The sequence below is a fragment of the Lissotriton helveticus genome, chromosome 2_2 (assembly GCF_964261635.1).
Source record: "Lissotriton helveticus chromosome 2_2, aLisHel1.1, whole genome shotgun sequence".
Lineage (NCBI taxonomy): Eukaryota > Metazoa > Chordata > Amphibia > Caudata > Salamandridae > Lissotriton > Lissotriton helveticus.
Genome location: NC_136060.1, coordinates 76,665,916 through 76,693,252, shown reverse-complemented (window position 1 = coordinate 76,693,252; position 27,337 = coordinate 76,665,916). Strand labels below are relative to the sequence as shown.

The following is a 27,337-nucleotide window of genomic DNA, read 5'->3' as shown; positions in this document are numbered from 1 at the left end:
TAATTCATCACCAGAGCCCTCATCCTCGGAATCCAAGAGCCTGTCTGGCATTGTTAGTGGCGACATACATGCAGACTGGGTTGGGCGCTTTTGTAGTAGTGCCGCAGTGGTGGCTGGAGATGGCAACGATATCACGTTGCTTGCTGCTGACCAGACCTGGATATCAGTGCAAGATGATAGTTTTGGTGTCATTGGATTCTCTTGAGCCACTGGGAAGTCTTGTGGCGTTGACTTTGTTGAGAGAGATGAACTCGCCGCCGCTGATTGCGTCGTCGACAACTGTGGCTGGTGAGACTTCGTCGACGAGACGTTTTTCGTCGTCGACGGAACTATTTTCTTCGTCGACGGGGCCGTCGACGGGGCCGTCGACGGAACCATCTTCTTCGTCGACGAGGCCGTCGTCGACGACTTCGGCGACGGGGTCTTTTTTGTCGACGTCTGGATGGTCGACGGGGTCTTCCTCGTCGACGATGGGATGGTCGACGGCTGGGTCGTCGACGGTGACGTCGACGGTAAGGACTTCTTCGTCGACAGTAAAGTCGTCGTCGACGGAAAGGTTTTCGTCGACGCCGATGAGTGTTTCGTCGACGGAGGCTCGTCGACGGTTGGAGAAACTTTCTTCGTCGACGAGATGGGACGAACTTGGACATGCACAAAAGTTGGTGAGGACGCTGAGGACATCACCAAAGAGGTTTTAGGTGAGGAGAAAGTCATGGTAGTAGTCACTGTAGTGGCTATCTGACAGGAAACCGGCAGAGAAGTTGCTGCCTTGGTTACAGGCCTCTGAGGTGACAATAAAGACACAGTCTTTTTTGCTACAGGTGGCTTCACGGATTTTTCAGAGGTTTTCTTCACTTTTGAGGTAGAAGGCTCATCAGCGTCAAGGGTGTGCTGGGCCTGTTTCGCCACCTTCGCCTTAGGGGTAGTCACTTTACCCTCAGCCATTCTTTTTCTAGATCCCATAGAAGACATAGAGGCCAAACTTCCTACCTCAGAGAGTGGCAAGTCCTTATCCTTATTCCGCTGTATCCACAGTAGCAGGCGACCCTCTCTGTCCCCGAGGGTTTTTGTGGGAAAAGTGCGACAAATCTTGCACTCCTTAGCCTGATGATCAGGATACAAGCAGTATATGCATAGAGTATGCGGGTCCTCCTTGAACAGTCTTGCCTTGCCACAAGATTCACAGGCCCTGAAAAGGGACTTAGATGTAGACATGTTTGAAAGTGAGAACTTTCAAGTGTAGAGAAAAAAACTGAGCAGAGCTCAGAGAGACTCCCTATCACACGACGTGCGGTAAAAAATCTGACAGCCTGGGTCTCTGGGGAGAATACCTTGGTGGGAGCTGTGGCCTGATTGGCTGCAGTTTGGTCTAACATAATGACTTTGATGGTCACTAATGTGGAAGTTTTTCATTGGTATCTGAGGCTACTTTACTTCCTGGTTTATTATAACTGTTATTTGCTATGTACAAATGGCATATACTGCTTTTTTATATACCGTGGGACTCCTACTCCGAAAACGGGGAATGATTCAGGCATGTGAATCTATGAAAGACACCCCTAATACTGGAGAACTAAAGTTCTGACACTGCCAAATAAGTGTCAGTTCGTAAAATAAAGAAAGCCAGATGGGGAGGGAGAGGTTCTCCTCAGCGTGCAAACTAGAATACCATGCCCCTTGCCCTGAGATCTCAATCTAACAGATCATCTTTTAGAAAATTGCTAAAAACGTGGCATTTTTCAATTCATATCCAGTAGAGTTGCTTATCACTCATGGAACGTTAGCTCTAAGACCCCTAGGCATCCGCGCGCCTTAAAAATGTTAACTTACTTTCCTACTAATGGGGCCATTTTTATTTTTGTGCTAGGACTATTTTCTACCCCAGTCCGACCCTGTTCATCGCCATGTTTCTATTTTTGACTAATGTCAAGTCCAGATGAACCACATCTTTCACCAATTTCTACTCTCTCTCATTCTTGTCCAATTTATGTTTTGTTCATTTCTACTTGTAAAATTATTGGCCATTTCAAAAAGCTTGAGATGTATTTTTTTATTTTGTGCCTCTTAGCTTACTGATTGGCGCGGCCTAGTCTAGCTGTTCACCAATTAACTCACTTTAACTTACGGCCACCCACAATACTTAGCTAACTTTATATAAGCCCACAATGCAGTGGTACTGCTTGTCATTACATATCAGATTGGCCCTTATTACATGTCTTTCTTCTTTATCCCCACTGTTGAAACTGGACACATGACTGTCCCACATCATAAGGGAAGAGGAAAATCTTCTCTGGGCCGAGGAAGACTCCCTTCTCCGGACAACATTTCCACGGGTGCTCGGACCTGGATCCATCCTCTGCTTATGGAATCCGTCAAAGCGCGCTTGTAAACTCACACCTGCATGCAACCACCTGAAGGCCGCTGTCGAAAACAGGGCACAGTCAGAAACACAACTGCACCATAAGTTCAGTCAGGCCACGAATTGTTCTGAGCCACGCCTTAGTGTTTAATATCGCACAGAACACAACCTGCATGAGCACAACTCACGTTATTCTTAAATCGGTCTTTATACAGGAATATCAGAATATATATCTGTGAGGTCTAGCCAGGGCCAGTTTTAGCGGTGGTAACACCCGGTGCAGCAGTCTTTTTAAGCACCCAGACCACATTCTCTCCGAATCTCCAACAGTCTCCCTCATCTCTCCACTGCCCCTTCTCTGACATACATTTTATTTTTAATAACGCTACTCATAGTTCACAAACGCGCTGTGATCTGCATGATACACAAACTTTCCAGCCGGAGCACTAACCCTCTGCCCTACTTTAGGAGTCAACACTGTCTGTCAACAGACAAAAACAGATCTCTCAGTAGGAACATTAATCCCCAGAGTTATCTTGAGGGCTGATGGACACACAAGGAAAATCATCTGCTTGTAAACCCATAAGTTATTTTCAAACAGCCCCTCCCACCAAAGTCCGCGCTAGGTGCAGCTGCACCCGTCGCACCGCCCAAAATTCGGCTGTGTGTACCCTAGTGTCAATGTTGCAAAATCAAGGCTTCCAAGTTTTAAAGGGCTTGTACAATCACGCAAGAGATATGCCCACACCTTCAGCCGGGGGTAAAATACCACGCTGTGTTGATGTGCACTAAAATGTTCTCACTCAAAGTATGGGCGTGTTTCCACTTCTTCCCGGTGTGCAGCTTGGCTATCCCTTCCAGCCAAAGAATGTATACATCTGTGGACTAGTGCACAGGATTGGAGAGCAACACAAGACGCACAGTTTAAAAAATGGCAACAACTGGGCTACGTTAATCACAGTTATATACGGTACTTTAAATGTGCAGGTACTGTCCGGTACTGAGTACCTGCACATCTTTACTTTAAAAGAGAGAGTGCCCGCACTTCTTAGCACTGCTGCAATATATTTATAGTGAGTGTACTGGCACTTCTCAGGAACAAACAGGCACTCTAAAAAGAGAGTATCTGCACTTCTTTTGTTTTTATTTTACAGAGTTTTATATAGCGCGAATTTGACCCGAATAGGGTATCAGAGCGCTTTACATAGCACCAGTTGCATTACATGAGGACACATTAATTTTTGTTAGGCACAGGGAGATTAAGTGATTTGTCCAGAATCACAGGAGTCATTGCCGAGAATTAAACCCAGTTCCCCAGATTCGAGGTAGACCGCCCTAGCCGTTAGGCCAACTCCTCTCCCCCTTATATATTTCCATTAAAGCACTGGTTATATAATGTTTCACCATTTGGTAATAATGCTTTGATTTTTAATGCTTTGTGTTTTTTTTAACAATGCACTCCCTGTTTCACAGTTTCAATGACTTTTGTTGTGCCAGGTGCTACCACGGAGGTTGTTATGCCCAATTTACACTTCACAATGGGTGCTCCTGATGCCAGGCGCAGTCCCGGGTTGCATTTATTTACCAACGCCCGACATCCATGGGCTTAATATTCAAAAGCAACATTCAACGAATATTTAGGACAAACATATCCGTACTAATTAGAACGTTTATTTCAATATTATTGTGATGCTTCAACTCATAAGGCCAAAGCGAGTAAAAATCAACACTGCATTTTTTATTTTACAGGTGAACAAATCGTGCAGTAGGCGTTGAGCGTTTAATCTCAAATGTACTCAAGGCTGATCAGTTACTTTTCAACCCCAATACATTTCGGACCTAATGAACCTTTTTCGGAGGAACATCCGTTAGTTGCACGTGTTTGTTTATCTGCGCCACATAATCAACTCCATTTGGTAATAAACCATTAACTGGGTGAGTAAAATAAAGTTTCCTGCATATAAAAATAGATTCAGCGTCAACATCTGAAGGCCACAATGTATTTCGGAATATCCATCAATTAGTGCTAAATAATTTCTCAACAAACACCAGAGATCTGTTATGTTAAAACAATTTCTAAAGCGCTCGTTCACCAATTGGTTTCATGGCGCTGAGGTAACTGAAACCTAGCTTTCAAGAGGTCATTACTCATATGGCATCCTAAAGAACCATGTCACTAGGAGCTTCCTAAATGCAGCATAACAGGAAGTGGACCTGATTTCTATAGGGAGAGCATTCCAAACCTGGAGCCACCAATTATCTTCCTTTTAAAGGTAGGGTAGAGATATCATCGGAGAAGTGTGGCGCTTCTACTCTGCAAAGCCAGCTAGCTCCACTTTCCAAGGACCACATTCAAAATAAGAACACAGCCCACAAGCTTAAGCAGAATGTCTGCAAACAGGTGTGTTTCCTAAGTCACTGTTAAATGAAAAAGCAAAAAAATATACTGCCCCACGGGGACGCTTAAATGGGGCTTTAGCAAATGAAAGCTGCTGGCTTAGATATCCTCCCTTAAGAGGTTTTCTTGTACACCAATCATGACAGGAGGATGTCTACTGGCTAAAATGCGGATGTTGGAGTCCTAGTTTCAATACCGGCTGCAGCATCTGAATTAAATAAAAAACTGTATGCCACTTGCTAAATCATAATCGCCTTCACAATTGTATTTAACAAAAATATCTATATAAGAAAATGCCTCTTTTTGCATGATGACTCCAATTTTTGTTCAACTGATTGTTAGTTTTTGGACTCTGTACAATTGGGCCCTGCTAACCAAGCCTCAGTGCATGTGCTCTGACCCCTAAAAACTTGTGAAACTGGTTAAAATACAAATTTGCGACTTTAATTTACCTACAAGTCCCTTGTATATGGTACCCAGGGTCTGTATGTTAAATAGGACAAGTGGAGAGCAGCATGCATTGTGTCACCACAAAGTGAAAATACAAAGTATGTTTTCAGGCCTTCCTATGCAGCCTGAGTGTGCAGTTTTAAAACTGCAAATTCAACCTGGCAAAATAAACCTTTTGCCACACCTAAACATTCCTTGCTAATACAGTACAAGCCACCCATAAGGTAAGCCCTAAATGCCCATAGGGCAGGGTGCCTGGTATAATTAAAAAGGCAGGACATTTGCACTTAAGTGTTACATGTTCTGGCAGTGAAAAATTCCAAAGTTGTTTTTCACTGTGGCAAGGACGACTCTCCCACATAAAAGCACTGGGTTACATTATAACACCTTATAATGCATGACGTCAGTTTGGGAATAGCTAGTGCCATGATTCAAGGATTCAAATAAATAGTCATTTGAAATGCAATCAAATGGTCAAGTTGGATTTTAAATTACCATTTTCAAAATTCCACTTTTAGAAAATTAAACTATACAAAAAAGTGCTGAATGGAATGCTTTAATTAATCACAGCCACTGCTAATTACTCAGGCCGATCCCAATCTATCGTTATTTTCCACACCTTGTCAGCTCAGTTTTTGACCCAGCTATATTCAATCAGTTTTGACGCTGCTTCAATAGGAACAGTCCAGCCCGAACTGCCAAGCCAGGTCCTCCCTGAACCGGAACACAGGCAACCCAGGACCGGTTTTGCACTATTTAAGAGCTCATCAGCCAGGGACAGATTGGTTCCAGTGACAGTGAGCACAGGACCCACGTCTGGTCATACCCGTCCCACTTAGGGCGACAAGCTAAAATATACAAAAAAGTGTCTGAGATTAATTCAAGCATTCAATCCATCACCTTGCTGTTTTTGCATTTGATGCCCTAAGTGCGCCTTGTATGCCCAGGCATGGGTCCCAGGCTCACTGCAGTCTGCCTTAACTGTTTACTTTGACCTGATGTTGCCCACCAAGACACCCGTGGTTAGTGCTTTGTTCTTCTTGTCACAAGAAACACCTAAAACATTGTGAAGTCATATTTCTGGGTCCCTACATTTGATTGTCGTTTTAGTGTATAGTTGTTCATTAAAATTGCCTCTAATTTTATAATCAGAGTGGGATTTTTATTGTGTTGGGTTTTCTACGTTTTAACTGTTTTAGAACAGAAACATGCTTCACACATTTGTGTTAATTGAGGCCTGTCTTCTCTTGGCTACAGCTAAAAAGTGCTGAGCTCTTTTTTAAATTGAGATCTAACTAAACCTAGTAAGGAGTAGTGCCATTAATACTTGAAGCGGCTTTCTCACAATGCACAAACAACCACAAAGTGTGCCGTCTAAAATCTTCTGATTTATAACTTCCATTTATCCTACTATGCACCCAAATATCTGTACATGCTCCTTCCACTCCTTCATATCCCTAGAATTTAATTAAGCACGTACTAATTATGTACATTTCATGCTGAAACTAAATCTCTTGGTACCTCAATATTTTCCTTCTCACCAACCTATTGCATCCATCCCACCCACCATGCTGTCAATGGTTAATCCAGTCTCTAATGGCTTGAAAGTCACTTCTTTGGTGAAGGCCCAGCAGTGCTGCCTGCCATTAAAGAGCCGAGAGAGTACGGGTAACAAGAGGGTGTGGCGTCCACTAGAGGGGTTGGTACCATATATGTTGCTGCTGAACATCTTGTGGACCCTGGAGCTAGCAGACTGTTCTTAGTGGGTAGAAGGTTAGCAGGGGAGCTGCTCAAAGGCAGTAGCTCTGGGTGAGGGTTAGCAGGGGAGCTGCTCAAAGGCAGTAGCTCTGGGTGAGTGTGGTGGATTTTGAGCTAGAAGTTTGGCAGATGGGAAAGCACCCACAACATTAAGACAAGAGTTGTCTGGCGACGCCTTGAGATGCCAGACAGCAGGGCCCTGGGGGGATAAACATAGTACCCTAGGACACATATCAGACATGGCACTTACTGCCCAGCCCGGGGTCACCCGACCTCTAAATGGGCAGTAAGTAGCAAGATTAAGCTTCAAATGAAGATCCTGCCCAAATCAAAAATTATGCTAAAGTGATGTGAAAAGTTGATGCCTTATGCTTGCTAGCTACAGGTGGCGATGTATGTTGTTAAATATAAACAACTGCAACCTTTATTTCTCCAGTACAGGCTGTGTTTCTTTGGGGGCAGGATCACAGGACGTTAGGGAAAGGAGCGCAGAGTGGCATAAGTGAGTGGATCAGGGCAAAGGCCGAGCCCATTAAGGGGCCGGTATCATTAACGCAGATGAAGCCCAGGCAACAATAAGTTGATGCAGTGCACAGCAATGTGATTGGTGGCAGTGGACCACCGAGTCCAAATAACCGAGGCAAGGCGGTGCGAAAATGCATGATGAATGGGCAGCACCCTTTGAACAGGACAATCGAAACATGGCACTATTTAAATGTGGGGTGGGGTGCACAACCCCTGCTGCAGAGAAAGGATCAATGCAAAGACCCACCCATGCCAAGGGAAAAGAGGGGTGGAAGGGCGAAGTAGCAGTTGTAAAGGTAAGGTTGCAAAGCATGAATTGCTGAGTGTGAGCTAACAATCTAGCAGAAGCTAGGACACCCACGACAGACAAGGGTTGCCTGGTGACTCAGTGGACATTCGCACACCAGGCGGCAGGGTCCATGTGGGGGGAAGTGGAGGAGTAAAACAAAGGACAGCAGGACACTGCTCTCCAGTCCTGGGTCAACCATCTTCTACACGGTTGGTTGGTAGCAAGATTATGCAGTGGACCTGCAGAAGGGTCCCAAGCAGAAAACAATACTTCTGCAAATATGCACATGTGGTGATGAAAGTGGATGCCTTATGCTGCCTGCGGGCGGTTACATATGATAAATAAACTGCAGCCTTTATTTGTCCTGCATCGAATCTGCATGGTCCTTTGGAGCAGGGTCAAAGGGTGTTTGGGGAAAGGAGGGCCAAGTTGTAGAAGAGAGCATGATATGCCTCTGCACTATATTCTGCGAAGTTTATGCTCACCCTACTCGGTAAACCGCAATATTACCCCTGGGTCTCTGCATACCACTAAGAGCTTTTCTTCAAGCATGCACCCATGTCCCAGCAGTCTTCACGACAACCATCCTCAAACCTATTCAGTTAGTTATATGTCTCCTTCAGTTATACCGGCTCTCCTATTGCTCCTGTTCTTGCATTGATGAGAAGAGTTGAAATCGCCACACATTTGTCAACTACGTCACTCTCCAATAATATTAATGTTTAATCCATGCCCTCGATTCCTAAATGGCATGAACTGGAATCAAACTAGATGTCCACTGTACCCATGAAAAATAATTTCTTGTAATGATACCCCAAAAAACAGACAATGCTTGTTATGGTGAACCACAAAAGTCACTAAATAAACCTAAGTTTAACCCTCTGATAGTTTGGCATACAGCAGGCAGGCTTAACTTAGAAGCAATGTGTGGAGTGTTTATGCAGTACTAAAAGAGTAATAAAGTAAAAATGCAAAACAATAAAAATTCCAAAACTAATTAGAAAATGAGTTTAACAAAATGACAAAAATCCAATAAGAAAAACTGGAGTTATGAATTTTTAAAGGGTTTAGTAAAAATAGAGCCAGGGAGCTCAAAGTACCTATAATAGTCCATGGTCATGGTAAAACAGGGCTTGGATGCAATTTGACACTGACTGCAAGGGAGCTTAGGTCAGATACCCAACCAGGTTTGTAATAGCCAAAGATTTTACCTAAAAACCATGCACCCTTCCTTATGGGTATTTAGGGCCTACCTCACCGAAACTTACAAGTATTAATAAAAAGGAAGGTTTAGGCATGGCAACAGATTTATTTTGCCAGGTCGAAATGGTAGTTGACAATTGCACACACAGTCTGCAAGGGCAGGCCTGTAAATTAAATGTGCCACTTAGGTATGTGCCAGTTTTACCTTCTTTAGAGAGGAGCACACAAGCATTTTACCACTGGTTAGCTGAGCTAAAGTGCACACAGTCCTATGGCCAACAAAACATGGGTTCTACAACAGAAGCCACAAATTTGTGGTGACCCTGCAGAAGAGGCAATCTTCCAACACCACCTTTTAAAATCTTTATGGTGATGACTATACTTGGCTCTCAAACTGGCGTTTCTGTTCTACCATTTTAAAACCGCGCACAAACAGGTTTGCTTTTGCTTTTTTTTTTATTCCTTATAGTCAATTTGGAAATAAAGCATACGTGTGACACATAGTAAGCAACTGGTACATTTGCATTTTATTTTCTGGCACGTGCACACAGATAACAGCATTACCATTTTGGATGGAGACACATCTTACAATTTATTCTAACTAGCCATCAGGCTATTTGCTGGTGCCTTATCAAAGTTCCCTCTGTAGTGGTTGTCCTAGAAAAGACACTGGGGGCTCCAATGAAGGTAAAACAGAAGTTATCTGTGACCAGACATAAGTTGTAAGGACGAGATGACAAGATGGGCTCTTCTTTGACATCTTCCACCTGGGTACAGCATCACATTTATTGCATTTATTAGGGTGCTCCTAGTTACTTGTGACCGAGTCATTCTCTAACCCCAGTCAGTCATTGTGACTACTGGGAGAGAGATGATGCAAGGTTCAACATCTGAATATGTGAACGGGGAGGGCTGTTGAAAGATTCTCAATTCGGGAAACAAATCTCCAGAATAAATATCCATCCCTTACAAGGGCCATCCGGTGAATGATATCACAGTAGATCTCAAAACTCCAGCTGATATAATCAAATAACATCATGCCCTTGAAATGCCTATTGTTGGTGATGGTTACAGATCGAGGATTGGGTAAAGAAAACTATTTTTCTCTATACTGGATGGCCCATGCAACACCACCAATATAGCTTTCAATGACTATAGATAAATTAATTCGCTACCTACCTCACCAAGGAACTTAATGGCAGGGGGGAGGATCAGGTGGGGGTGAGTTTTTTTTAAACCCTCACTCACCAGCCTAGTTGGTGACATGCTTCATCATTGTGTTCCCACCCTGGTTGCCGAATGTTTCCAGGGTGTGCTTTGACGCTTGATTACAGCGAAGCTGGTTATTTTGTGGGCATTGAAGGTGTAATTGATTTAAAATTGACTCAGGCCTCCTACCTCTCGGGGTATTTTAATAGTGGGGGCCCTGGGCAAGTTTTAAAACAGCGATGGATACCTAAGAGAAACAAGTGATCACCTGTATCCACAAAGTGTGGTCAAAATGTCTCAGCCATCCTTACACCGTGCCCCTATTGGTCAATATAGCTTTCAATAATCAGAGAGTAGGGAGGAGGATTAAATGTGTCCATTCAGTTCCCCTGTTCAGTAATTCAAAATCAAAGATGGAATGGACACTTGTAACCGTGACAACTGGTTACTTAAAAAACCCTCATAAACGCGGTGTATGAGTCGTACAGCGGTGTATCTTTTTCTCCGCTCTCCACTCGCGTTATGGCACAGTCATTGGGTTAATTAAGTTTGTAATATGCCAGCCTCAAGCCGGAGGCAAACTCCGGTTCCACACGGTAGTGTCCAGAGATGGTGACTCGCCCAAAGAGAGAATTAAAATTAAAAAACAGATTAGATCTCTAGAAATAAATTTAATATAAATGAGAACTAGTCTATTATTAAAAGAAAGTTGGATATACTCAAAGACCGTGTAACTAGATCTCATTATACCACTTGTAATTCGTCGACATGTTTCTGCCCATCCTCGCCCAGCCGGGTCTGTGGGGCATTCATCAGGACAATTAAAAAAGAGGGGTTAATACTTACACAATTTGTGTAGTATTAGGCGTAGTCTTTTTCACTACTTAGTTATCTGCCAAGGTTTTTGTACCTAAATAATAAAGAACAAGAACAAACATACAATAGGCAAGTAATGGCATTTTAAGTTATAAGACACAATTGTGGTCGTGATTCAAACAGCACCTAATAATCATAGGTCATTTCACAGCATTTGTGCTGGCTATATGGACTAGTGGAGGTTATACTGTAATGGAGACAATCTTGTATATGCTACTCAGTAAGTCAATATTTAGAGGCAGGGAAGGTCGAAGATGGAAAATTGATCCCCGGGGCTATGTACACTGTAGTACTATGTGAAAAAGCCCTCATATTATGCTTTAAAAACAGCTTAATTCATTATGTCAAATATCGACTAAGATCGAATAAAGGAGGCATGGAGTCGTTACCTTGCTACATGTGTATATTATCGTCAACGGGTAAACAGGCTGTAAGAGAGAGATGGTAAGTATTAACCCCTCTTTTTTAATTGTCCTGATGAATGCCCCACAGACCCGGCTGGGCGAGGATGGGCAGAAACATGTCGACGAATTACAAGAGGTATAAAGGGATCTAGTTACACGGTCTTTGAGTATATCCAACCTTATTTTAATAATAGACTAGTTCTCATTTATATTAAAGTTTTTTCTAGAGATCTAACCTGTTTTTTAATTTTAATTCTCTCTTTGGGCGAGTCACCATCTCTGGACACTACTGTGTGGGACCGGAGTTTGCCTCAGGCTTGAGGCTGGCATATTACAAACTTAATTAACCCAATGACTGCCATAACGCGAGTGGAGAGCGGAGAAAAAAGACACCGCTGTACGACTCATACACCGCGTTTATGAGGGTTTTTTAAGTAACCAGTTGTCACGGTTACAAGTGTCCATTCCATCTTTGATTTTCAATATAGCTTTCGTCAGGACCTTAAAGAACTCGTATGCACGATACGACATGCAAAGTCAGCTTTAAATCACTTACACCTACAATGCACACAAAAAAAAAAACAGGCGTTGAAGCACACCCATAAGCATTCAGCAACCAGGGTGGGAACCAAACGATGAACCATGTCAGCAACTAGGCTGGTGAGTGAGGGTTTAATAATAATTAGCCCCTCCCCCACCTGGTCTTGAGCTAGAGACCCTTAATGATCCTTGGCACGGTAGGTAGCGAACTCTTTCTTTAGTGTTTTATTGAATTAATTTAGGGAAAACTGACGTTTCTCTCTCTCTCTCATGTTTATTATGGAGATAAATGAGTCGACAGTCGCATTAAGTCGACACATACTAAAGGTATTCAACAATCCCGAATTGTTCTGCTCTGCCATCACGGAAGATCTACCTCTCCTCGCCACATCCGTGATGATTCGTAGCACACAAGTCTTAGCACACATGGTATTGATGGTAATTTATTAGAATACACGTCAGTATTGAAATTAAGCAGCAAATAAAACACAGGGACTAACGATCTACAACTAACACAAATAGAGTGCGAATAAATCCAATCCGGAGCAATCTTAGATTTTTACAGCGCCTAGAAGGAGCCTGTTGTCGGTGAGGCGCTTTTATCAAAGAAAGATAAAATAATGAAACAGAAAATAAATACTTGCAAATTCAGGACAGCTACCGAGTCTTCGCTCTACTGCCAACAAACAGCAAGTAGTGCCTGGCTTTTAACAAGAGAACAGGAAAGTGAAACCATAGGGCGATGGGGACAGTAGTAAAGAACACATACCAGCCTTGAAAAGGTATGTGCACTCCTGACGACCACCTAGGTTCTCAATAGGTGACCGTGGCGAGTTTTCAATGAAGGTACGATCCACGTAAGGCATGCCACAGAGGGAACGGTGTCGGTCCTTTCAGTAGTCAGCCGAACTCCGGTTTACGACCATGGCTAGTGACGTCATTCCGTTTGACATTTTCTAAAAGTGACTTGGATTTGAACGGCAGAAACGCGCGCCACATTTACACTAGAGTCTCTAAACAATACAGTTAAGTACACCTTAGATGGGTCCGGTAAAACCAGGGGAGTAGGTTCCGTTGGTGAAGCAGGTGCAGTTGCACCGGGGCTTAGAATCCTGTACTCCGGTCATTGTTGTGTTTTACAATTCAAACACAATTCAAACAGCGTGGGGGTGCATTTCCTGCATTGCATTAGAGCCAATGACACACTGGGTCGTCACCACTGAGTAAAATGCACACGAATGCGAGTCTGGACAGGAGGCGTAAACGGACAGTTTATTCATTACAGCGACGCTCTGGGGGTAAGTCTGCGTGCCCTGTGCCTTCGTGTCCAGATCAGGGCGCGTGCATGAGTTACAGTCTGATAAGAGGAACAACTTTCATCACACTAGCCTGCCAAGGAAGGGACATTCCACTCCGAGGGGATAGGAATGCGGCGAGGAATGTGCAGACAACGCCTCAGCTCACCGGGATTCACAAGTTCATCTTCCTTCCTCGCCCAGAGGGGCTGGCGAGTGAGACCAACAGTGGCGCAGCAGTAACGGCGGGGAAGAGAGCTCGGATTATATAAAGGTAATCTCAGTGCTTGAAAAATAAAAGGAATGGTACTCTGTTACATTTCTCTTGAGAAGTGCCGGTACTCTCACTCGCAAAATAACAGTGCCGGTACTCAGTACCGGACAATACCGGCCCATTTAAAGCACTGGGTAATCTTCATTACTTAAATTCTTCCTTCCTCCTCCCAGTCCTCACGCAGTGAGGTTTTACCTCCTGTATCCCTTCGGACACAGACTCCCAATCTGTTTCCCTTTCTGCAGAGTTTAAACTCGGACCTTCACATAAAACCTGCCCCTTCCTGTAACGGATCCTGGACTATCCCCAGGCACACACATAAACGCCAGGATACGAAGGACAGGAATTGTCTGGAGTCTTCTCATGAGTTTGCTGGTAGTGCCTGTATAGAGTGCGTTGCCATAGTCCAGCCGGCTGGTGGTGAGGGCCTGCATCACTGTTTTCCTGGTGTTGATGGGGAGCCACTTGATGATTCTACGTAGCATACGTAGAGTGCGGAATCAGACTTGGGAGAGTGCCTTTACCTGGCGTTTCTTGGAGAGTTCACTGTCCAGGATGATGCAGAGGTTGCGGACGTGTTCTTTTGGAGTGGGTCCAAGTTCCGATGGCCACCAGGGGTCATTCCAGAGGGAGGGTGTCTGCTGAAGATCAGTTCTTCATAGTGACCTTGGTGTTTTTGGGCCTGGGGTATATTCCTAGCAAGCAGGCGTCTATATTTTCAAGATGTGGCCAGTTGGTTACTGTGATAATGCAGGGTTTTTTTCTCATCCCAGAACTGGTACAATTTTTCACAAGACAATAACATGTGACATAAGCCACCTGTTGCATAATGGGATCTAGGACAGGCTGATGCAGTTCATGTGGCTTGAAGAAAGCACTGTGTAATATGCTAAATTGAATTAACAAATTAAACATTCTAGTTTTAGAACAGGACCAGAGGGAATCGCATAACATGCATTTTTTCTATTTCTTTACTTTTGAACCAGTCGCGGTACCCGCACTTTAGTTTAAGCTGTTTAACGCTAAAGTGTGGGTGCCGCCATAGTTTTTGAAAATGCAGTCACCTCTTAACGATGCGGAGCTATATCATAAGGAAGAAAAATGCCCTTTAATTTAAGCCACTTTAATGACTAAATGCTTCATAAACACCAGTCATGCATCCATTAACCAAATATGGAGAACAGCGACTTTAAATCTTTTATCATGTTTATGATACTGAGCGTTCGAAGATCACTGGTCTGTCGAGTTCTATTTCTATGTCCTGCTTTCTTGTCTGCGATTAGTTGTGTGTCACTGGTGTTTCGACAGCATTCCTGAAACGTCACATCAGGCAGGAATCTCCTTGATTGACCGCCAATCGCATCAACAGCAGAAGTTGTTCATTTTACTGTACTCCAGATAATTGAGGAGGTACGTAAAATGGAGGGCTAAAACAAGCAGCTCACAGGAGGCAACGTGAGGGAGCGCCAGGGGCTGTGCCTCCTTAACTTACACTGGCTGGTGAAGGGGCTAGAAAGGCGTTCTGGAATAAATGAGGAAAATAACACTCATCTTCACAACCACCTCGCATGCCTTAAACCTATGGCTCAGGTGTGCCGCCTAACGGCATGTGCCTATGCAAGCACTTGTGCATTGCTGGTGTAGACGGTGGGTAAAGGTGTGCAGCTAATGTCCCAGCCATCTCATGTACATTAAACCAATGATGGCCGGAGGCTGAGATGTGGCAGTATATCCTAAACTTCATAGTGGAATAAATGGACCGTGATAGCAATCCTTTACGGGCGCACAGCATTTACTAATATAGCCTGCCGTAAAGGGCTATACCGGCTATTAAAGGCCCTCTCCAGCGTTAAAGGCCCCGAGCCGAAGGCGAGGGCCTTTTTACAAGGGAGAGGGACTTTAATAGCGGTATAGCCCATCTACGAAGGGCTATAAGGCTATTAGAACATTCTGCCACTAGAGGACAGAATGTTCTAACCAAAAAAACAAAGCCTTTTGGAAGCGTGAGGGGATTGGAATCCCCTCAGGCTCCCTGAAGCCTTTGTTCACAGCCAGAGCTGTGAACAAAGAAACATTGGAATGTTGGAGCTATAGGCTTATACCAGCCATTATAAGCCCAGAGCACTCCATTGTTTTCAATGGAGCTCCCAACATTCCAATGTTCTAATTTCCATTAATGCATCTTTTCATCTTTTGCACATTAATCAAAGTTCCTTGAAGTTTTTGTTAAATATTCTTTTATTTCCAAAGTTCAATCACACCTGAGACATTATTGGTTGAATTGCTTGTAATGCCTCAGATATGCTCATCCGAGCCTTTTTCTGGGCACGTGTCAAGAAAAAACATCCTTGGAAGTGAATCAGTTGTTATCCAATGCATTTCAAGCCCTAAGCGTATCACTACAAATAAAGAACATACAGTCAGTTTCAACTTTGAGCCCAGGTACCTGCTATGTGCATGATTAATAACTCTAAATTTAACAACTTTAACCCTCTGCCTTATCTTGCATGTAGCCCGTAATTAGCGTTTTCCCTCTAAAGACATCATAGTCCCTCTAAAGACATCATAGTAACCAGTCCCAACAGGCACCTGAAAACCCTTTCCAATTCCCGACATTTCCCTTCACTGCACTGCTCAAACACACCTCGTACCTGCCCATATACCTTTCTTAAAACTTCATATTCTCACTGCCAGTTGACCCCCTCCTATTGACGTACATCTTAGTTTCTTTACGATGTGTACTGTTTTCTCGCGTTTTTTTGTATACCGGCACCTCCCTTCCTGATTTTCATGTTTAAATAGTGTGTCATGTGACCCCTCCTCTCTTAATTAACCTATCCCAGTGCTCTGATACCTAAATTGCGATCCCCATACCTCCCATCCCACACTGCACTATTCTAAGCTACGTTCCATTCCGGTTTTCAGCTCCTATCTACAATACATGACCGTTTACAACAATACTCGGCAGCCACTTCTAATGCCGAATATGAAACAATACCCCGCCCTTCCCTTTGATATTCACTATTACGCTGTTCTGAAAATGATCTAAATTCTAAAATTTCTTTCTTGCCTCGTACATTAGTCAATCTGGTACCTAACTTGATCTTCCAGTGCAGATATTTCCAGTGCCCTGCTAAGTATTACCCGCCCATGAAAATAAACAGTATCCGGGGTCCTATTTACTAGCTTAAGACACAATGGATGAACAACCAGCCAACAACCTAAAAAAAACAGCAAATAGCCAGACGACACAGGCTAAATCATTACATTATTCTCTAAATGACCCTTGAAAATATTTCTATCATCTGGCAAAAAAACTTGAACTATCTAGTTTGATCCGAGCCCTAAAAAGTTTTAATAATATACTACTAAAGCCTCAAAAATTCAACAAAAAGAGAACTTAAAACCAATCCTTCTCTGGTTTTGATCCAAGAATATGAAACTATCCCTCCCGAAATCAGAACTAACCCTTCGATCGCCACATTCAAAAAAATAAGTCAAAAGGTTGCTCCTGAATAGCTACTTGCAATAATAGTCTTGAAGCCACCCAAACATACTCTACTTCCTCTTTACTGCACTATTTGCAATGTTACACAAAGCATTTTATACTGCTGTTTACCTCCCATGACCTGGGCTATTCTTCATCTTCTCCTGGTTATAGTGCTTGCTTTCATGTACCGCACTCCGATACCCTGATAGGTCTTGTGCCCGCAATTTAAAACCTTTCACATAAATCTAGAAATAAATATCATAACCAATGGGCCAAAGATTACAGCGGTAAACACAAATGTCCATGCAAGGCATGTAAACAGCACCAACATGCCCCGGTTAAACTGACTGACTTATCCTGGCTTTTCACTTGCATACTTTGAAAAATGTGAGCCCACTGGCTGTACTCCGTGAACCTTTATGATGTTCAATAGTAGTGTTCCGTTCACTAGAGGTCTTACTTATAGCTGAAGGTGGCTACTGCACACTCAAACCGGACTATGAAAAGACCGATGGTTGGTACCTGCTGATATTTATCATGGATACTGTTTTTTTAAATATTTTTTTTAACAGTTGCCTTACAGGTCTTTCCATGGAAAATCCATGCAGAACCCAATTACTGTAATATTTACTTCACTATCTACAGGTGCATGTACTGTGAGGGTTGTAGGTGTGTGTATGAATATGTTACTATCAATGGCAAGCTTCATTTGTCACTGAGAAATTCTGTGCAGAGTGAATTGTATCTTAAGGAGGATCACTTTAGTTTATCTAGTCACCTATTTAACCGTTACACAATGAAACAAACATTGTTGAGCCATAGGGAGGTCGCAATTTGCTCACAATCAGAAGCATCTGGATGATTTGTCTAGTATCTAGGAATAAAACCTACATCTCACGAGACACAAGATCAGCAGTGTATCCACCAGACTGCGTCATAACCTTCTTTTGTAATGGTTTGCTCTTCCTCTAGTAACAGTTTGCTGTGCTCCGGTCCTGCAACTTGTGCTGACAGCACAATGTATAGAAACGTATGCCCAGGTCTGTTGTCTTTACTGGAAGGGAGCGTTGCTTAAGTAATGGCGTATAAAGATTAAATGTACACAGTCATTCAGTGGAGTGTCATTTCTATTCTACCTTGCAACATGAGATTTGTATAGCTCTTCAATTCCTGGTGGTACAGCACCCAGGATAATGTGCTACATGGCTAAACACTTACAAGGACCCAAAGGCAAGACTTTCATGGCTATACCAATGCTTGTTAAATCTCCAATCCAGGATAGAAAACACCTCTAAAACACATCTGAATTCTCAAAATGAAAGGAACTGCAATAACAACTAAAAAAGGAAAACAATACTTAACATGTAGAAGATGTTAGCAAAACAAACAATTGCATCAGTCGGTCTGGAGAAATACGTCTTCAGCCAAAGAGGGGAATGGAGAATGGACAACCATTCGCATTGTGGAAAGAATTAATCATTACAGTCCTACATTTCATGCAGCTATACGCTATACGTTACAACCATACCTGACCAGATCAGACACTTCTAATTTTTACAATTCAGAACCATTAATAAACATAACATTTTATTGACTGACTTTCACTAACCAAAGCATACACCAAACCACCAGGGTTTTCTGCCAAAGAAAAAAAAACATGAACTGTAAAGAAAGGGCACTAAGTCTACCACAGTACTGGGTTCTGTAATCTGCAAAAATTAAAGATCAAATGCTGATATAACAGATATGGACAGGAACCTTTCTTATTTAACCCCTTCGGCGCTCATGACGAGCTCAGCTCGTCATGAGTTACGACGCTCGTACGCTCATGACGGGCTGAGCTCGTCATGTAACGCGGCTTTTAAAAAACGCAGCGCACAGCGGGAAAACCGCTAGCGCGCATGCGGTTAATTTTCAGGGTGAGTGCACGTAGTTCACTATCTAGGTATACGTACTCATTTAAGAGAGGGATACAAAAAGAATAAACAAAAACATACGACCTGGGTGCAGTCTGTCAGTCCTCGGCCAATAAACACAAATCATAATCGTGCTTTGGAATGGTGGACATCATACCTACATGCAGTCCCACATCTTTTTAAGGGTGTAGTCAGTACACGTACTGAGCCAGGTGCTGGGGCTCTCTAATTGCAGATCCCGAAGTGGTGTTTTTAGGCAAAAATATACTCTTTCAGTTTATGTAAATGTGAAATCAAAATATAGAGTTATCTCACTTTATCCGAAGCATCACACGTCTTAAGAGGTCTCGAACTCCCCTCTAAAAAAGTGTGCAGATCCACATGGGCATATTCGTGGTGAGTGTGGGACCGGTCACAAAGGAGGGCTATTCCCTGCACCCAGAAGCAACAGGAGCATATCTGGTATATTCGAATCTTTCCGTCTACAATTAGGGTGGGTTGAAGCTAGGGTAGTACTGAGGCAAAATGCTGGCATCACTGGAAGCCAATAAAAAGGGCTAGGAAGTCCATGTCAGCATCATCAGCAAAAGCATCTCCAAGTTGTAACGGGTAGTGAAACAAGTGCATACCTCCAAGAACAAATGTCAGCTAAGGCTCGGAGATAAGAAAAGTAACAATTCGCAAAATTAATTAGATGCTATACAACTGTCCTTTGCCCTGCAACTATGTGTCACTTGTTTGCTTTAGAGAAAGTGCAATCTGCACTTTAATAAGGGACTGCAAGGCAGGGGTGATCAATGTCAACTACATAAAACATTCAGCTTTGGCAGTAGGTCCTGGATATGGCAGAACCCGTCTATCTACTCGCATGTAGCCATAGTGAGCAAGACTGAATGTTAACCTCTCTCTGGCTCAGGTTAAGGACTGACTTTTTTTAAATTAAAGTTCGATGTAGCCAATATTGAACATCTCGCAGAATGAGCCCTTAATAATCTATTACGGGAAAAGTGAGGAACACTGCACAATTATTTGTTTGAACCTGGGACACTTTACCATCAAGAAGCCACAAACTTTCCTGGAATAGAAGACTGTACTTGATGCATTATTATTAAACACTCCGATTCTCTGCAGATAATGTCACTGAGACTGCGACATTATAAAATGAATCCCAGAGTTGCCCCAATGCACATTACCCAATACTGCCTCAGGGCTAGGAAACAATTTACCCATTTTTTCAAGAGCTATAATCGACCCTCCAGACACGTTAGTATGAAAATTTAGTTTACAAAACGCATCTGGAGTGTGCTTTTGTGGCACAAGAAACCAAGAAGAACCATCCAACACTGCAGGTGATTAATCTAGAACTAGGGCAAGGGGTAGACAGTTCCGAGTGTGGAGAACGGTGGTACAAGGCGGTAAGGGGTTCCAAAAAATAAACATAACACATGCACCCAACGAGGAGCTACAAAAACCGTGTTACAGACATAACTCCATCCTTACAGCGTCACTGCAGCCATGCTGTGCAACCCAGCTAGTGAAAATGACCACTACGAGCTCACACTTCAACAAAGACACCAACATCTGTTATTGGTGTTTATGGAACTAAACAAATCCCTTGAAGGATAAAAATGAGCAGAGAGGCGAGAGGCACACCTCCAGCGGACAGAGTGTGCTTGCTTCTGTAACACAAGTTGCATAGCACGTAATTGATGAACTGGAGTTTCGAGCTCCACCCTGCGCCCTGCCCAAAAGTACTCTCGTGAGATGGTTATAATGCTCCTTAAAAATCAGGACATACAAGCATGGCAACCCTGCATTTCACCACAATCCTTAACAGATGATCCTGTGCCTTTTTCCCAGGTGGTAAGAGCATGAAAAGCAGTTTTAAGTAAGATCACCTTTCAACATAAAGAATCGTTACAATTGTAATGCAATGCTATGCTATTTGGAGAGCGAAACAGTTACCTAAAAGGAGTCCTGGTTCTTGGGATTTTGAGAGATCAACGAGATACAGAGAAGAGTGAAAGGTGATTCTATTGGCAATGACTAACCACATGCAAGTGAAAGGTTCAAGGTGAGGCAAGGAGATGATCATTGAATGACCTGGAGTCTGAAGGATACAGACAGGACAACCCAAGAAAAGGGAGCTGCGTTGTTTAAATGACTTAAAACCTTGGCCTGAATTAGCGGCTGAGGAGTGTCAGCTGGGAGGAATTGAAGAATCTTCCAAAGGTCTTTTAGCACCAGAAACCAGGTGGACAATATTTGCCGACATGAGGCAATAGGGATAGCTTATGGTCCAGATAGAACGCTAATTTTGCACCGAGGATGCAGGGGTAGGGGGACAGCCCAGTGCTGGAGGTCAAAGACCGGAATCAACAGAGATCATGCAATTTTGTAAATTCTGAAGGTCATCACCAGCAAGCAAAATCAAGGTTTGGTTATCATCAGCAAAGCTCATGAGCTTCAGGACACACTATCAAATTAGCTGGGCAAGCAGGGGGACAAAGATCAAAAACTGAAGGGCTCACAGAAAAGCCTTGTTGAACTCCAGATGAAAATGCTTTAAATATGGCGCAGAAAATGGCTGAATGAACTACTTGAGATTTATTTGGTAAATATGCCTTAATGCATGCCGGGGAAGATCCCCAAAATCAATCTTCAGACCAATAAAGCAGCAGATAGACACAGGAGACTGTTGAATGTGGCAAACAAGTCCAGTAAGGAACCACCAGCATTCGTAGATAGTGGCGTCCAAGATACGACTGACCTCAAGAAAAATGGGAAGCTGTTTATCAATGTTTTTTTCAACTACCTTGTTAGGAAAAGAAAGTAAAAAAATAGGGCACAAGTTACTTAAAGTAGAGTGGTTGGCTGTGGCGTTTTTTCCCTAGAAGACGGATAACAAGCATCTATGTACAGTCCTCAGTAAAAGTGGCTGTAATGACACTTCTTACAAATTTGCTGCAGGGAATGAGCAATGATAGTTGATTTGCTAAGCATGATCTGCGGACGGCATGGGTCAAGAGGAGAGTACAAGGAGACCAATGACACAACATCAAGAATGCCCTCAAAGGTAAGAGGTCACAATTTGTTGCGGCAAAGGAATCAAGAAGGAAAATAGAATGTCTATCATTCCTGATCACTAATAATTGGCTGAAAAGGCGCATTTTTACAGATCACATTGATTTTGTTTAAAAAAGTTATCTTATCGCTCGTCACAGATTGCTTAACTAGGCCCTGTAACAGTGACTATGGGGCTGATAATGAGGTTACTCTTTTTTAAAGCTCGCAAACAGAATTCCTACCAGAAAGAATTTTGTCAGCATAAAGGTTAGTTCTGGTAAAGCAGACCAACATTTTATATTTGCTGGGAGCACCCTTTTAGATACTCCTATTTTAGGGTGTGTAATCTTTCCTCCAGATAAGTTAAATTGTTTGCAGTTGTGTTTGGCCTCTGTTATAACCCTATTATACTAAGCAGCAGCAGGGAGGACCTGATTAGAGAAGTCAGAAGAAATCAAGAGCGGTGTTAATCCAATGTCTAAAAGCTGAAATATCAATATTTATAGTTGAACAGAAGGATGGCACAGTAAAGGAAGAAAGGGCTGACTGGACAGATTCTGACAAGAGTGTGGACCATGTTGATCTAAAGCTGGAGAGAGAGATAGTAACAGAGAAAGGCTTCCGGGTTTTTTCAGTCCAAAACTGAGGACTGAGTTGACCGCAGTTACATCTGGTAAATAAAAATGAGGTCTAAACAGTGTCCATCATGATGCTTGGTTACTGACAAGTTGATGCAGAGTAGGGCCAACAATGAGTTTCACCACTGTTGCTCTTTTTCTAAGTTGGAGAATGTGTATTACACAAGAAGAGTGTTTTCATAAAGTAAGATCTTGATTGCAAAACGGCAGTTTAATGGGGTGGACGGCACTAAAGCGGCAGTGAGCCATTCGATAAATTGGAAAGCAGGTAGGTGGTCTGCATTGGATGCAAGACGGACGTTTGTTAGATGCTAAAACGTCAAATTCCAAATGTCAGCACCGCAGTAACAATTTTTGATAGCCACAAATGGAGCAAAAGCAACTAAGTGAGCTGAAAAGTATCCAAAAGAGAGGGGGCATTCAGAAGTGTTGAACGAACAAAGAACCACCAGGGCCATTTCTACCACTAGGCAGGCCTAGGTGGCCGCCTAGGGCGGCAAAAGGTGGATGGCGGCCGGCGGCAAAAAAATGAAACCTCATCAGGAAGCACTTCCAGATATAAATAGAGCAGGTGCCTGAGTTGAAGCTCAAATTCAGTAACGCATTAATCGGCCCAAAAAAAATCGTGAGCTCGGTTGACAGAGAGACAGAGAGAGAGAGAGAGAGAGAGAGAGAGAGAGAGACAGAGACAGAGAGACAGAGACAGAGACAGAGACAGAGACAGAGAGAGAGACAGAGAGAGAGACAGAGAGAGAGACAGAGAGAGAGACAGAGAGAGAGACAGAGAGAGAGACAGACAGACAGACAGACAGACAGACAGAGAGAGAGAGAGAGAGAGAGAGAGAGAGATCCCGCTGCGGCCTGCAGACCTATCAGGTACCGGGGGAGGCTGGGGTGGGATTTGGGTCGGCCTTGGTAGGCAGGCAGATGTAAAAAAAAAATATAGGGGCCTAAAGGCCTGGTCAGTTAGTTATAACCTGGCCCAGGCTAAGTATTAAGTAAAGTAAGCAAGCAGTAAGTTGAGCGGTCGTGTCTTGAGCCAGGGGGGGGTTTGAAGTGCGTGCAGGGCCGGCTCATTCTGGCACTAAAACCATAACTGCTAAGGTTTCAGAATGCTATGTGTGACATCTGCATAATTTTAGTGTAATTATGAGGGACATTTGATTTCAGGGACTATGAGTGACACTTTCCGGCAAGCAATAAAGATGAGGGAAGCACATAAATATCAGAAAATGCACTGATTTCAGCAACGAGAATCACTAAGAAGATTTTAAACAAACTACCCAGTACCAGAAATATTAAAGGGCACTAATCTAGTACTCTTACAGATATTCGGGTGGGGGTGGCAATACTAACTTTACTTAACTGTTCTTGGTGATCCGATCTTCGTCCAGGCAGCCATTGTGTCTGGCCTCGGTCATTGACTCTGCATCAGACTAAGGGCTGCCTCATGCCACCTCCCACGGCAATCACTTTCGGTTTGCCGCTGGTGCCCGTGAATTCGGGCTGCTTGTCTGAATCTTCTCCTAGCAGCTGCTGCAAACGAACAGACACGTGGTAGAGGTCAACAGCTAGATGATCTTGGTCGACATAGCTGTGGAACAGATACAGGGAGCTGGGTGTCTGCTTTGCAAAAACCTAATTGTGCCTGAGCTAGTGCCAAGGCCAGAGGCCTGCATTCCCTGGACAACATTGCTGTAGAGATCACAGGCAGCATTTCAGCTTTAGGCTGAGGTTGTCTCCACACCTGGAGGTGAAGGATCTAGAAGAGTGTATTGTAGTGCAAACCAGGGCAGGGTCTGAGAATTTATTGTTATGGTGCCCGCTACCTCTGTTCCAGACATTGCGGCCTCTGGGGTCACTCTTGTATTGGACTCAGGGTCATTATCAAAGCTACAGATGGAAGTTCAAATAAACACAGAAGGAGTGTCCTACTCTACAGGGCCTATGGCCTATACATGGTGGTCAAAGAACAAATTGACACTGGGGTGGTTAGCAGTCAAAGCTTGGTCTGGGAGGAAGGTCTACCGTACAGCAAACCTATAGAACCAGAACAGGTGCAAGTACCTGTTCTGATATCTCTAGAGGCACACAGAAACGTTATCTTGTTTCTAGCTCATAAGTTACTTTCAGCCAAACAGACAATGGACAGGTTAGATCTATTGTTCTACTAGCCAGGTATGACCACCATACCCAACATCTAAAGTGAGTGGCAAGACTAGAGGCAATTCCAAGGCTCCTGCATTGCCTATACGATTGATTGATGTCCCATGTGAGATGATTGACACAGGCAATAAGTGTGTCTAAGGTGTGGTGGACCATGCCGATATGTACTCCGAGGAGGTGCCTCTGAGATAATGGCGAAAGCCCTCTTGCACTCCTCTTCATGGCTGGATTTCCAAAGAATGTGATATCCAGCCAAGGAACACATTTTACCTTTTCACATTTGAGGGAATGTGAGAGCAAGCTAGAGTGATTTTACCGCATCGCTGTGTGCCAACCAACACCACTAAAAAAGTTTATTTTTTTCTCACAGAGTTTTATATAGCGCAAACTACACCCAAAGGTATCAGAGTGCTTTACATGAGTACCCGTTGTTTTACAGACTGACACATTCATTTTTGTTAGGCACGGGGAGATTAAGTGATTTGCCTGGAATCACAGGATGGGTTTGACCCTGATCAATAAACTGCCTAAACAACCAACCTTCTGCCTGTCACAGCTATTCTGTTTCTCATTACCCATCAAGGAAAGTTCCTGTGGCAGATATCTTACAGACTGGAAGGATTCACTATCCAAGACAGAAATACAAAATGTGCTGAAAAGTGGTGATATTCTTCTTTGATCTAAGTGTGGAAACGTGTAATATTTTACTTAGCATAAGCTACAGCCATTTTGGCTGTGGTATCCATTTCTTTTCCTTTGTAATTCATACATACTCTGTTGTTTGCCTTTTTACTCTGCTTGTGCAATCTATTTTAGTTGACCTTCTGACATGGCTAAGCAATGTACATGCTGGGGGTTTGTAGCTGCCGGTACTGCTGGTCTTAGATGTTATCTGTTGACTGTTTACTGCTGCCATAAGTATTCCTGCTCCCCCTCCCTATTTTCTGATCAAGTGGTTATCCATCTGCCCTTGTTTGCGGATAGCTATTTGTAAACTTATTCCTTCCAGTTCTGTCCACATGCTTACATTCCAGAAAGAGAGTATATAAAGACGATGGTCTGTGAGTTCAGTGTACTACCTCCTGCAGCACTTGAGGGTGTTGTGTGGACATGGTCCCACTCATGAGTGATTAATAAACTTGATTTATTTTACTTCAGCCCCAGTGCCGATCTCTATTTTGTTGGTCTTTGGACCCGTGGACGAGAGGGTGACCCTGCACCAGTGTGCTCACTTTTGGGTACATTTCCATATAAGGAGACTGCAGAGAAGGTTGACTTTAGGAGCAGAGAAGGAGGAAGGCCAGACATAGCTTAGTTCTGCCATTTTGAAAAGCTTCAGAACAAAAAACATTATGAGCGTACCTTTGCTACAATTCAATCTTGGGGAGCAGAAACGGGTTTCCATTGCGTAGGATGAGAGAAGTGGAATGTGCAGCAACTCTGGTGTGAATCGTTTAGGGAAATTAACTAATCATAAGTTGACCTTATAAAAAAAACCTGAAATCATCACTCTCAATGCAGAGCTGCTTGAGAAGATCAGAAACAACATGTTTGAAAGCATTCATTACGGTCTGCTTAAGAATAGGCGTAGGCTATTTCAATGCGAATATGTGGACCTTCTCTGTCAGGAAAGCTGTTCCATTATGTTAGGAGTGTCCAGGGTCTCATAGATCCCTGTCAATGTGGAACCTCTCTTCAGGGAAGATAAGTGTGGATGATTAAAGGAACAGAGACAGCTGCATCTACCTAGAAGAAAAACGCAAGACCAAAAGGTAACTGGGTTTGCATGGTATCCTGATTGGAAGTAGGACAACGCCTTATTCTCACCTGAGCCTGGCATGGTGTCCAACTAAAATGCCCTGGATATTTGGATATGGAGTCATATTAATCTTTCGAAAAAAACGAAAAAGCAGCAAAGTTAACTCAACAAGGATATAACCTTTATGAACGATATTTCCTGGCTCGTCTCATGTGGAGCTTTCCATCACAAGATATCTTATGTTATGTTAATTTCATTTAATATAGAACAAGACTCACCCTTGGGCATATTGGTGCTATCTACAGTAACAAGTAAGCATCCACAAGAAAAAGAGATCACATTAAAATAGGAACAGTTTCCTAAATTGACAGTAGTTTGTGCAGATACAAATATGCACTTTAAGTCCGTTCCAATAAAAAGGGGCCAGAGAGGAGAAGGCTCTACCACCACATCTAGCCAAACTGATACGTGGTACACTCAACAGGGCTTTGCCCTTAGATCTTAAACTTCTGGTGGGTACATACCGCTTGGTTTTCTGTTAGAAATAACTGGGGCCTTTGCCCCTCAAGGCATTATAGGCGAGGCAGCAGATCTTAAAAATACTTTGCTTCGCTTCCTTTACCTTTAGCCAATGCAAAGATTTCAACAAAGGGGCCGACAGAGTTCCAGGTGGAAGACGGGGAACAAGCCTGGCTGCTACAGAACCTCACACCAAAAGAAAA

The 27,337-nt window shown here is 43.3% G+C and overlaps 1 protein-coding gene across 5 annotated transcripts in view; it reads right to left on the bottom strand.

Annotated features, from left to right (window-relative positions):
- Window positions 1–27,337, bottom strand: part of MTUS1 (microtubule associated scaffold protein 1) — a 972,936-nt gene that overhangs the window by 251,975 nt on the left and 693,624 nt on the right. The window lies entirely within an intron of this gene.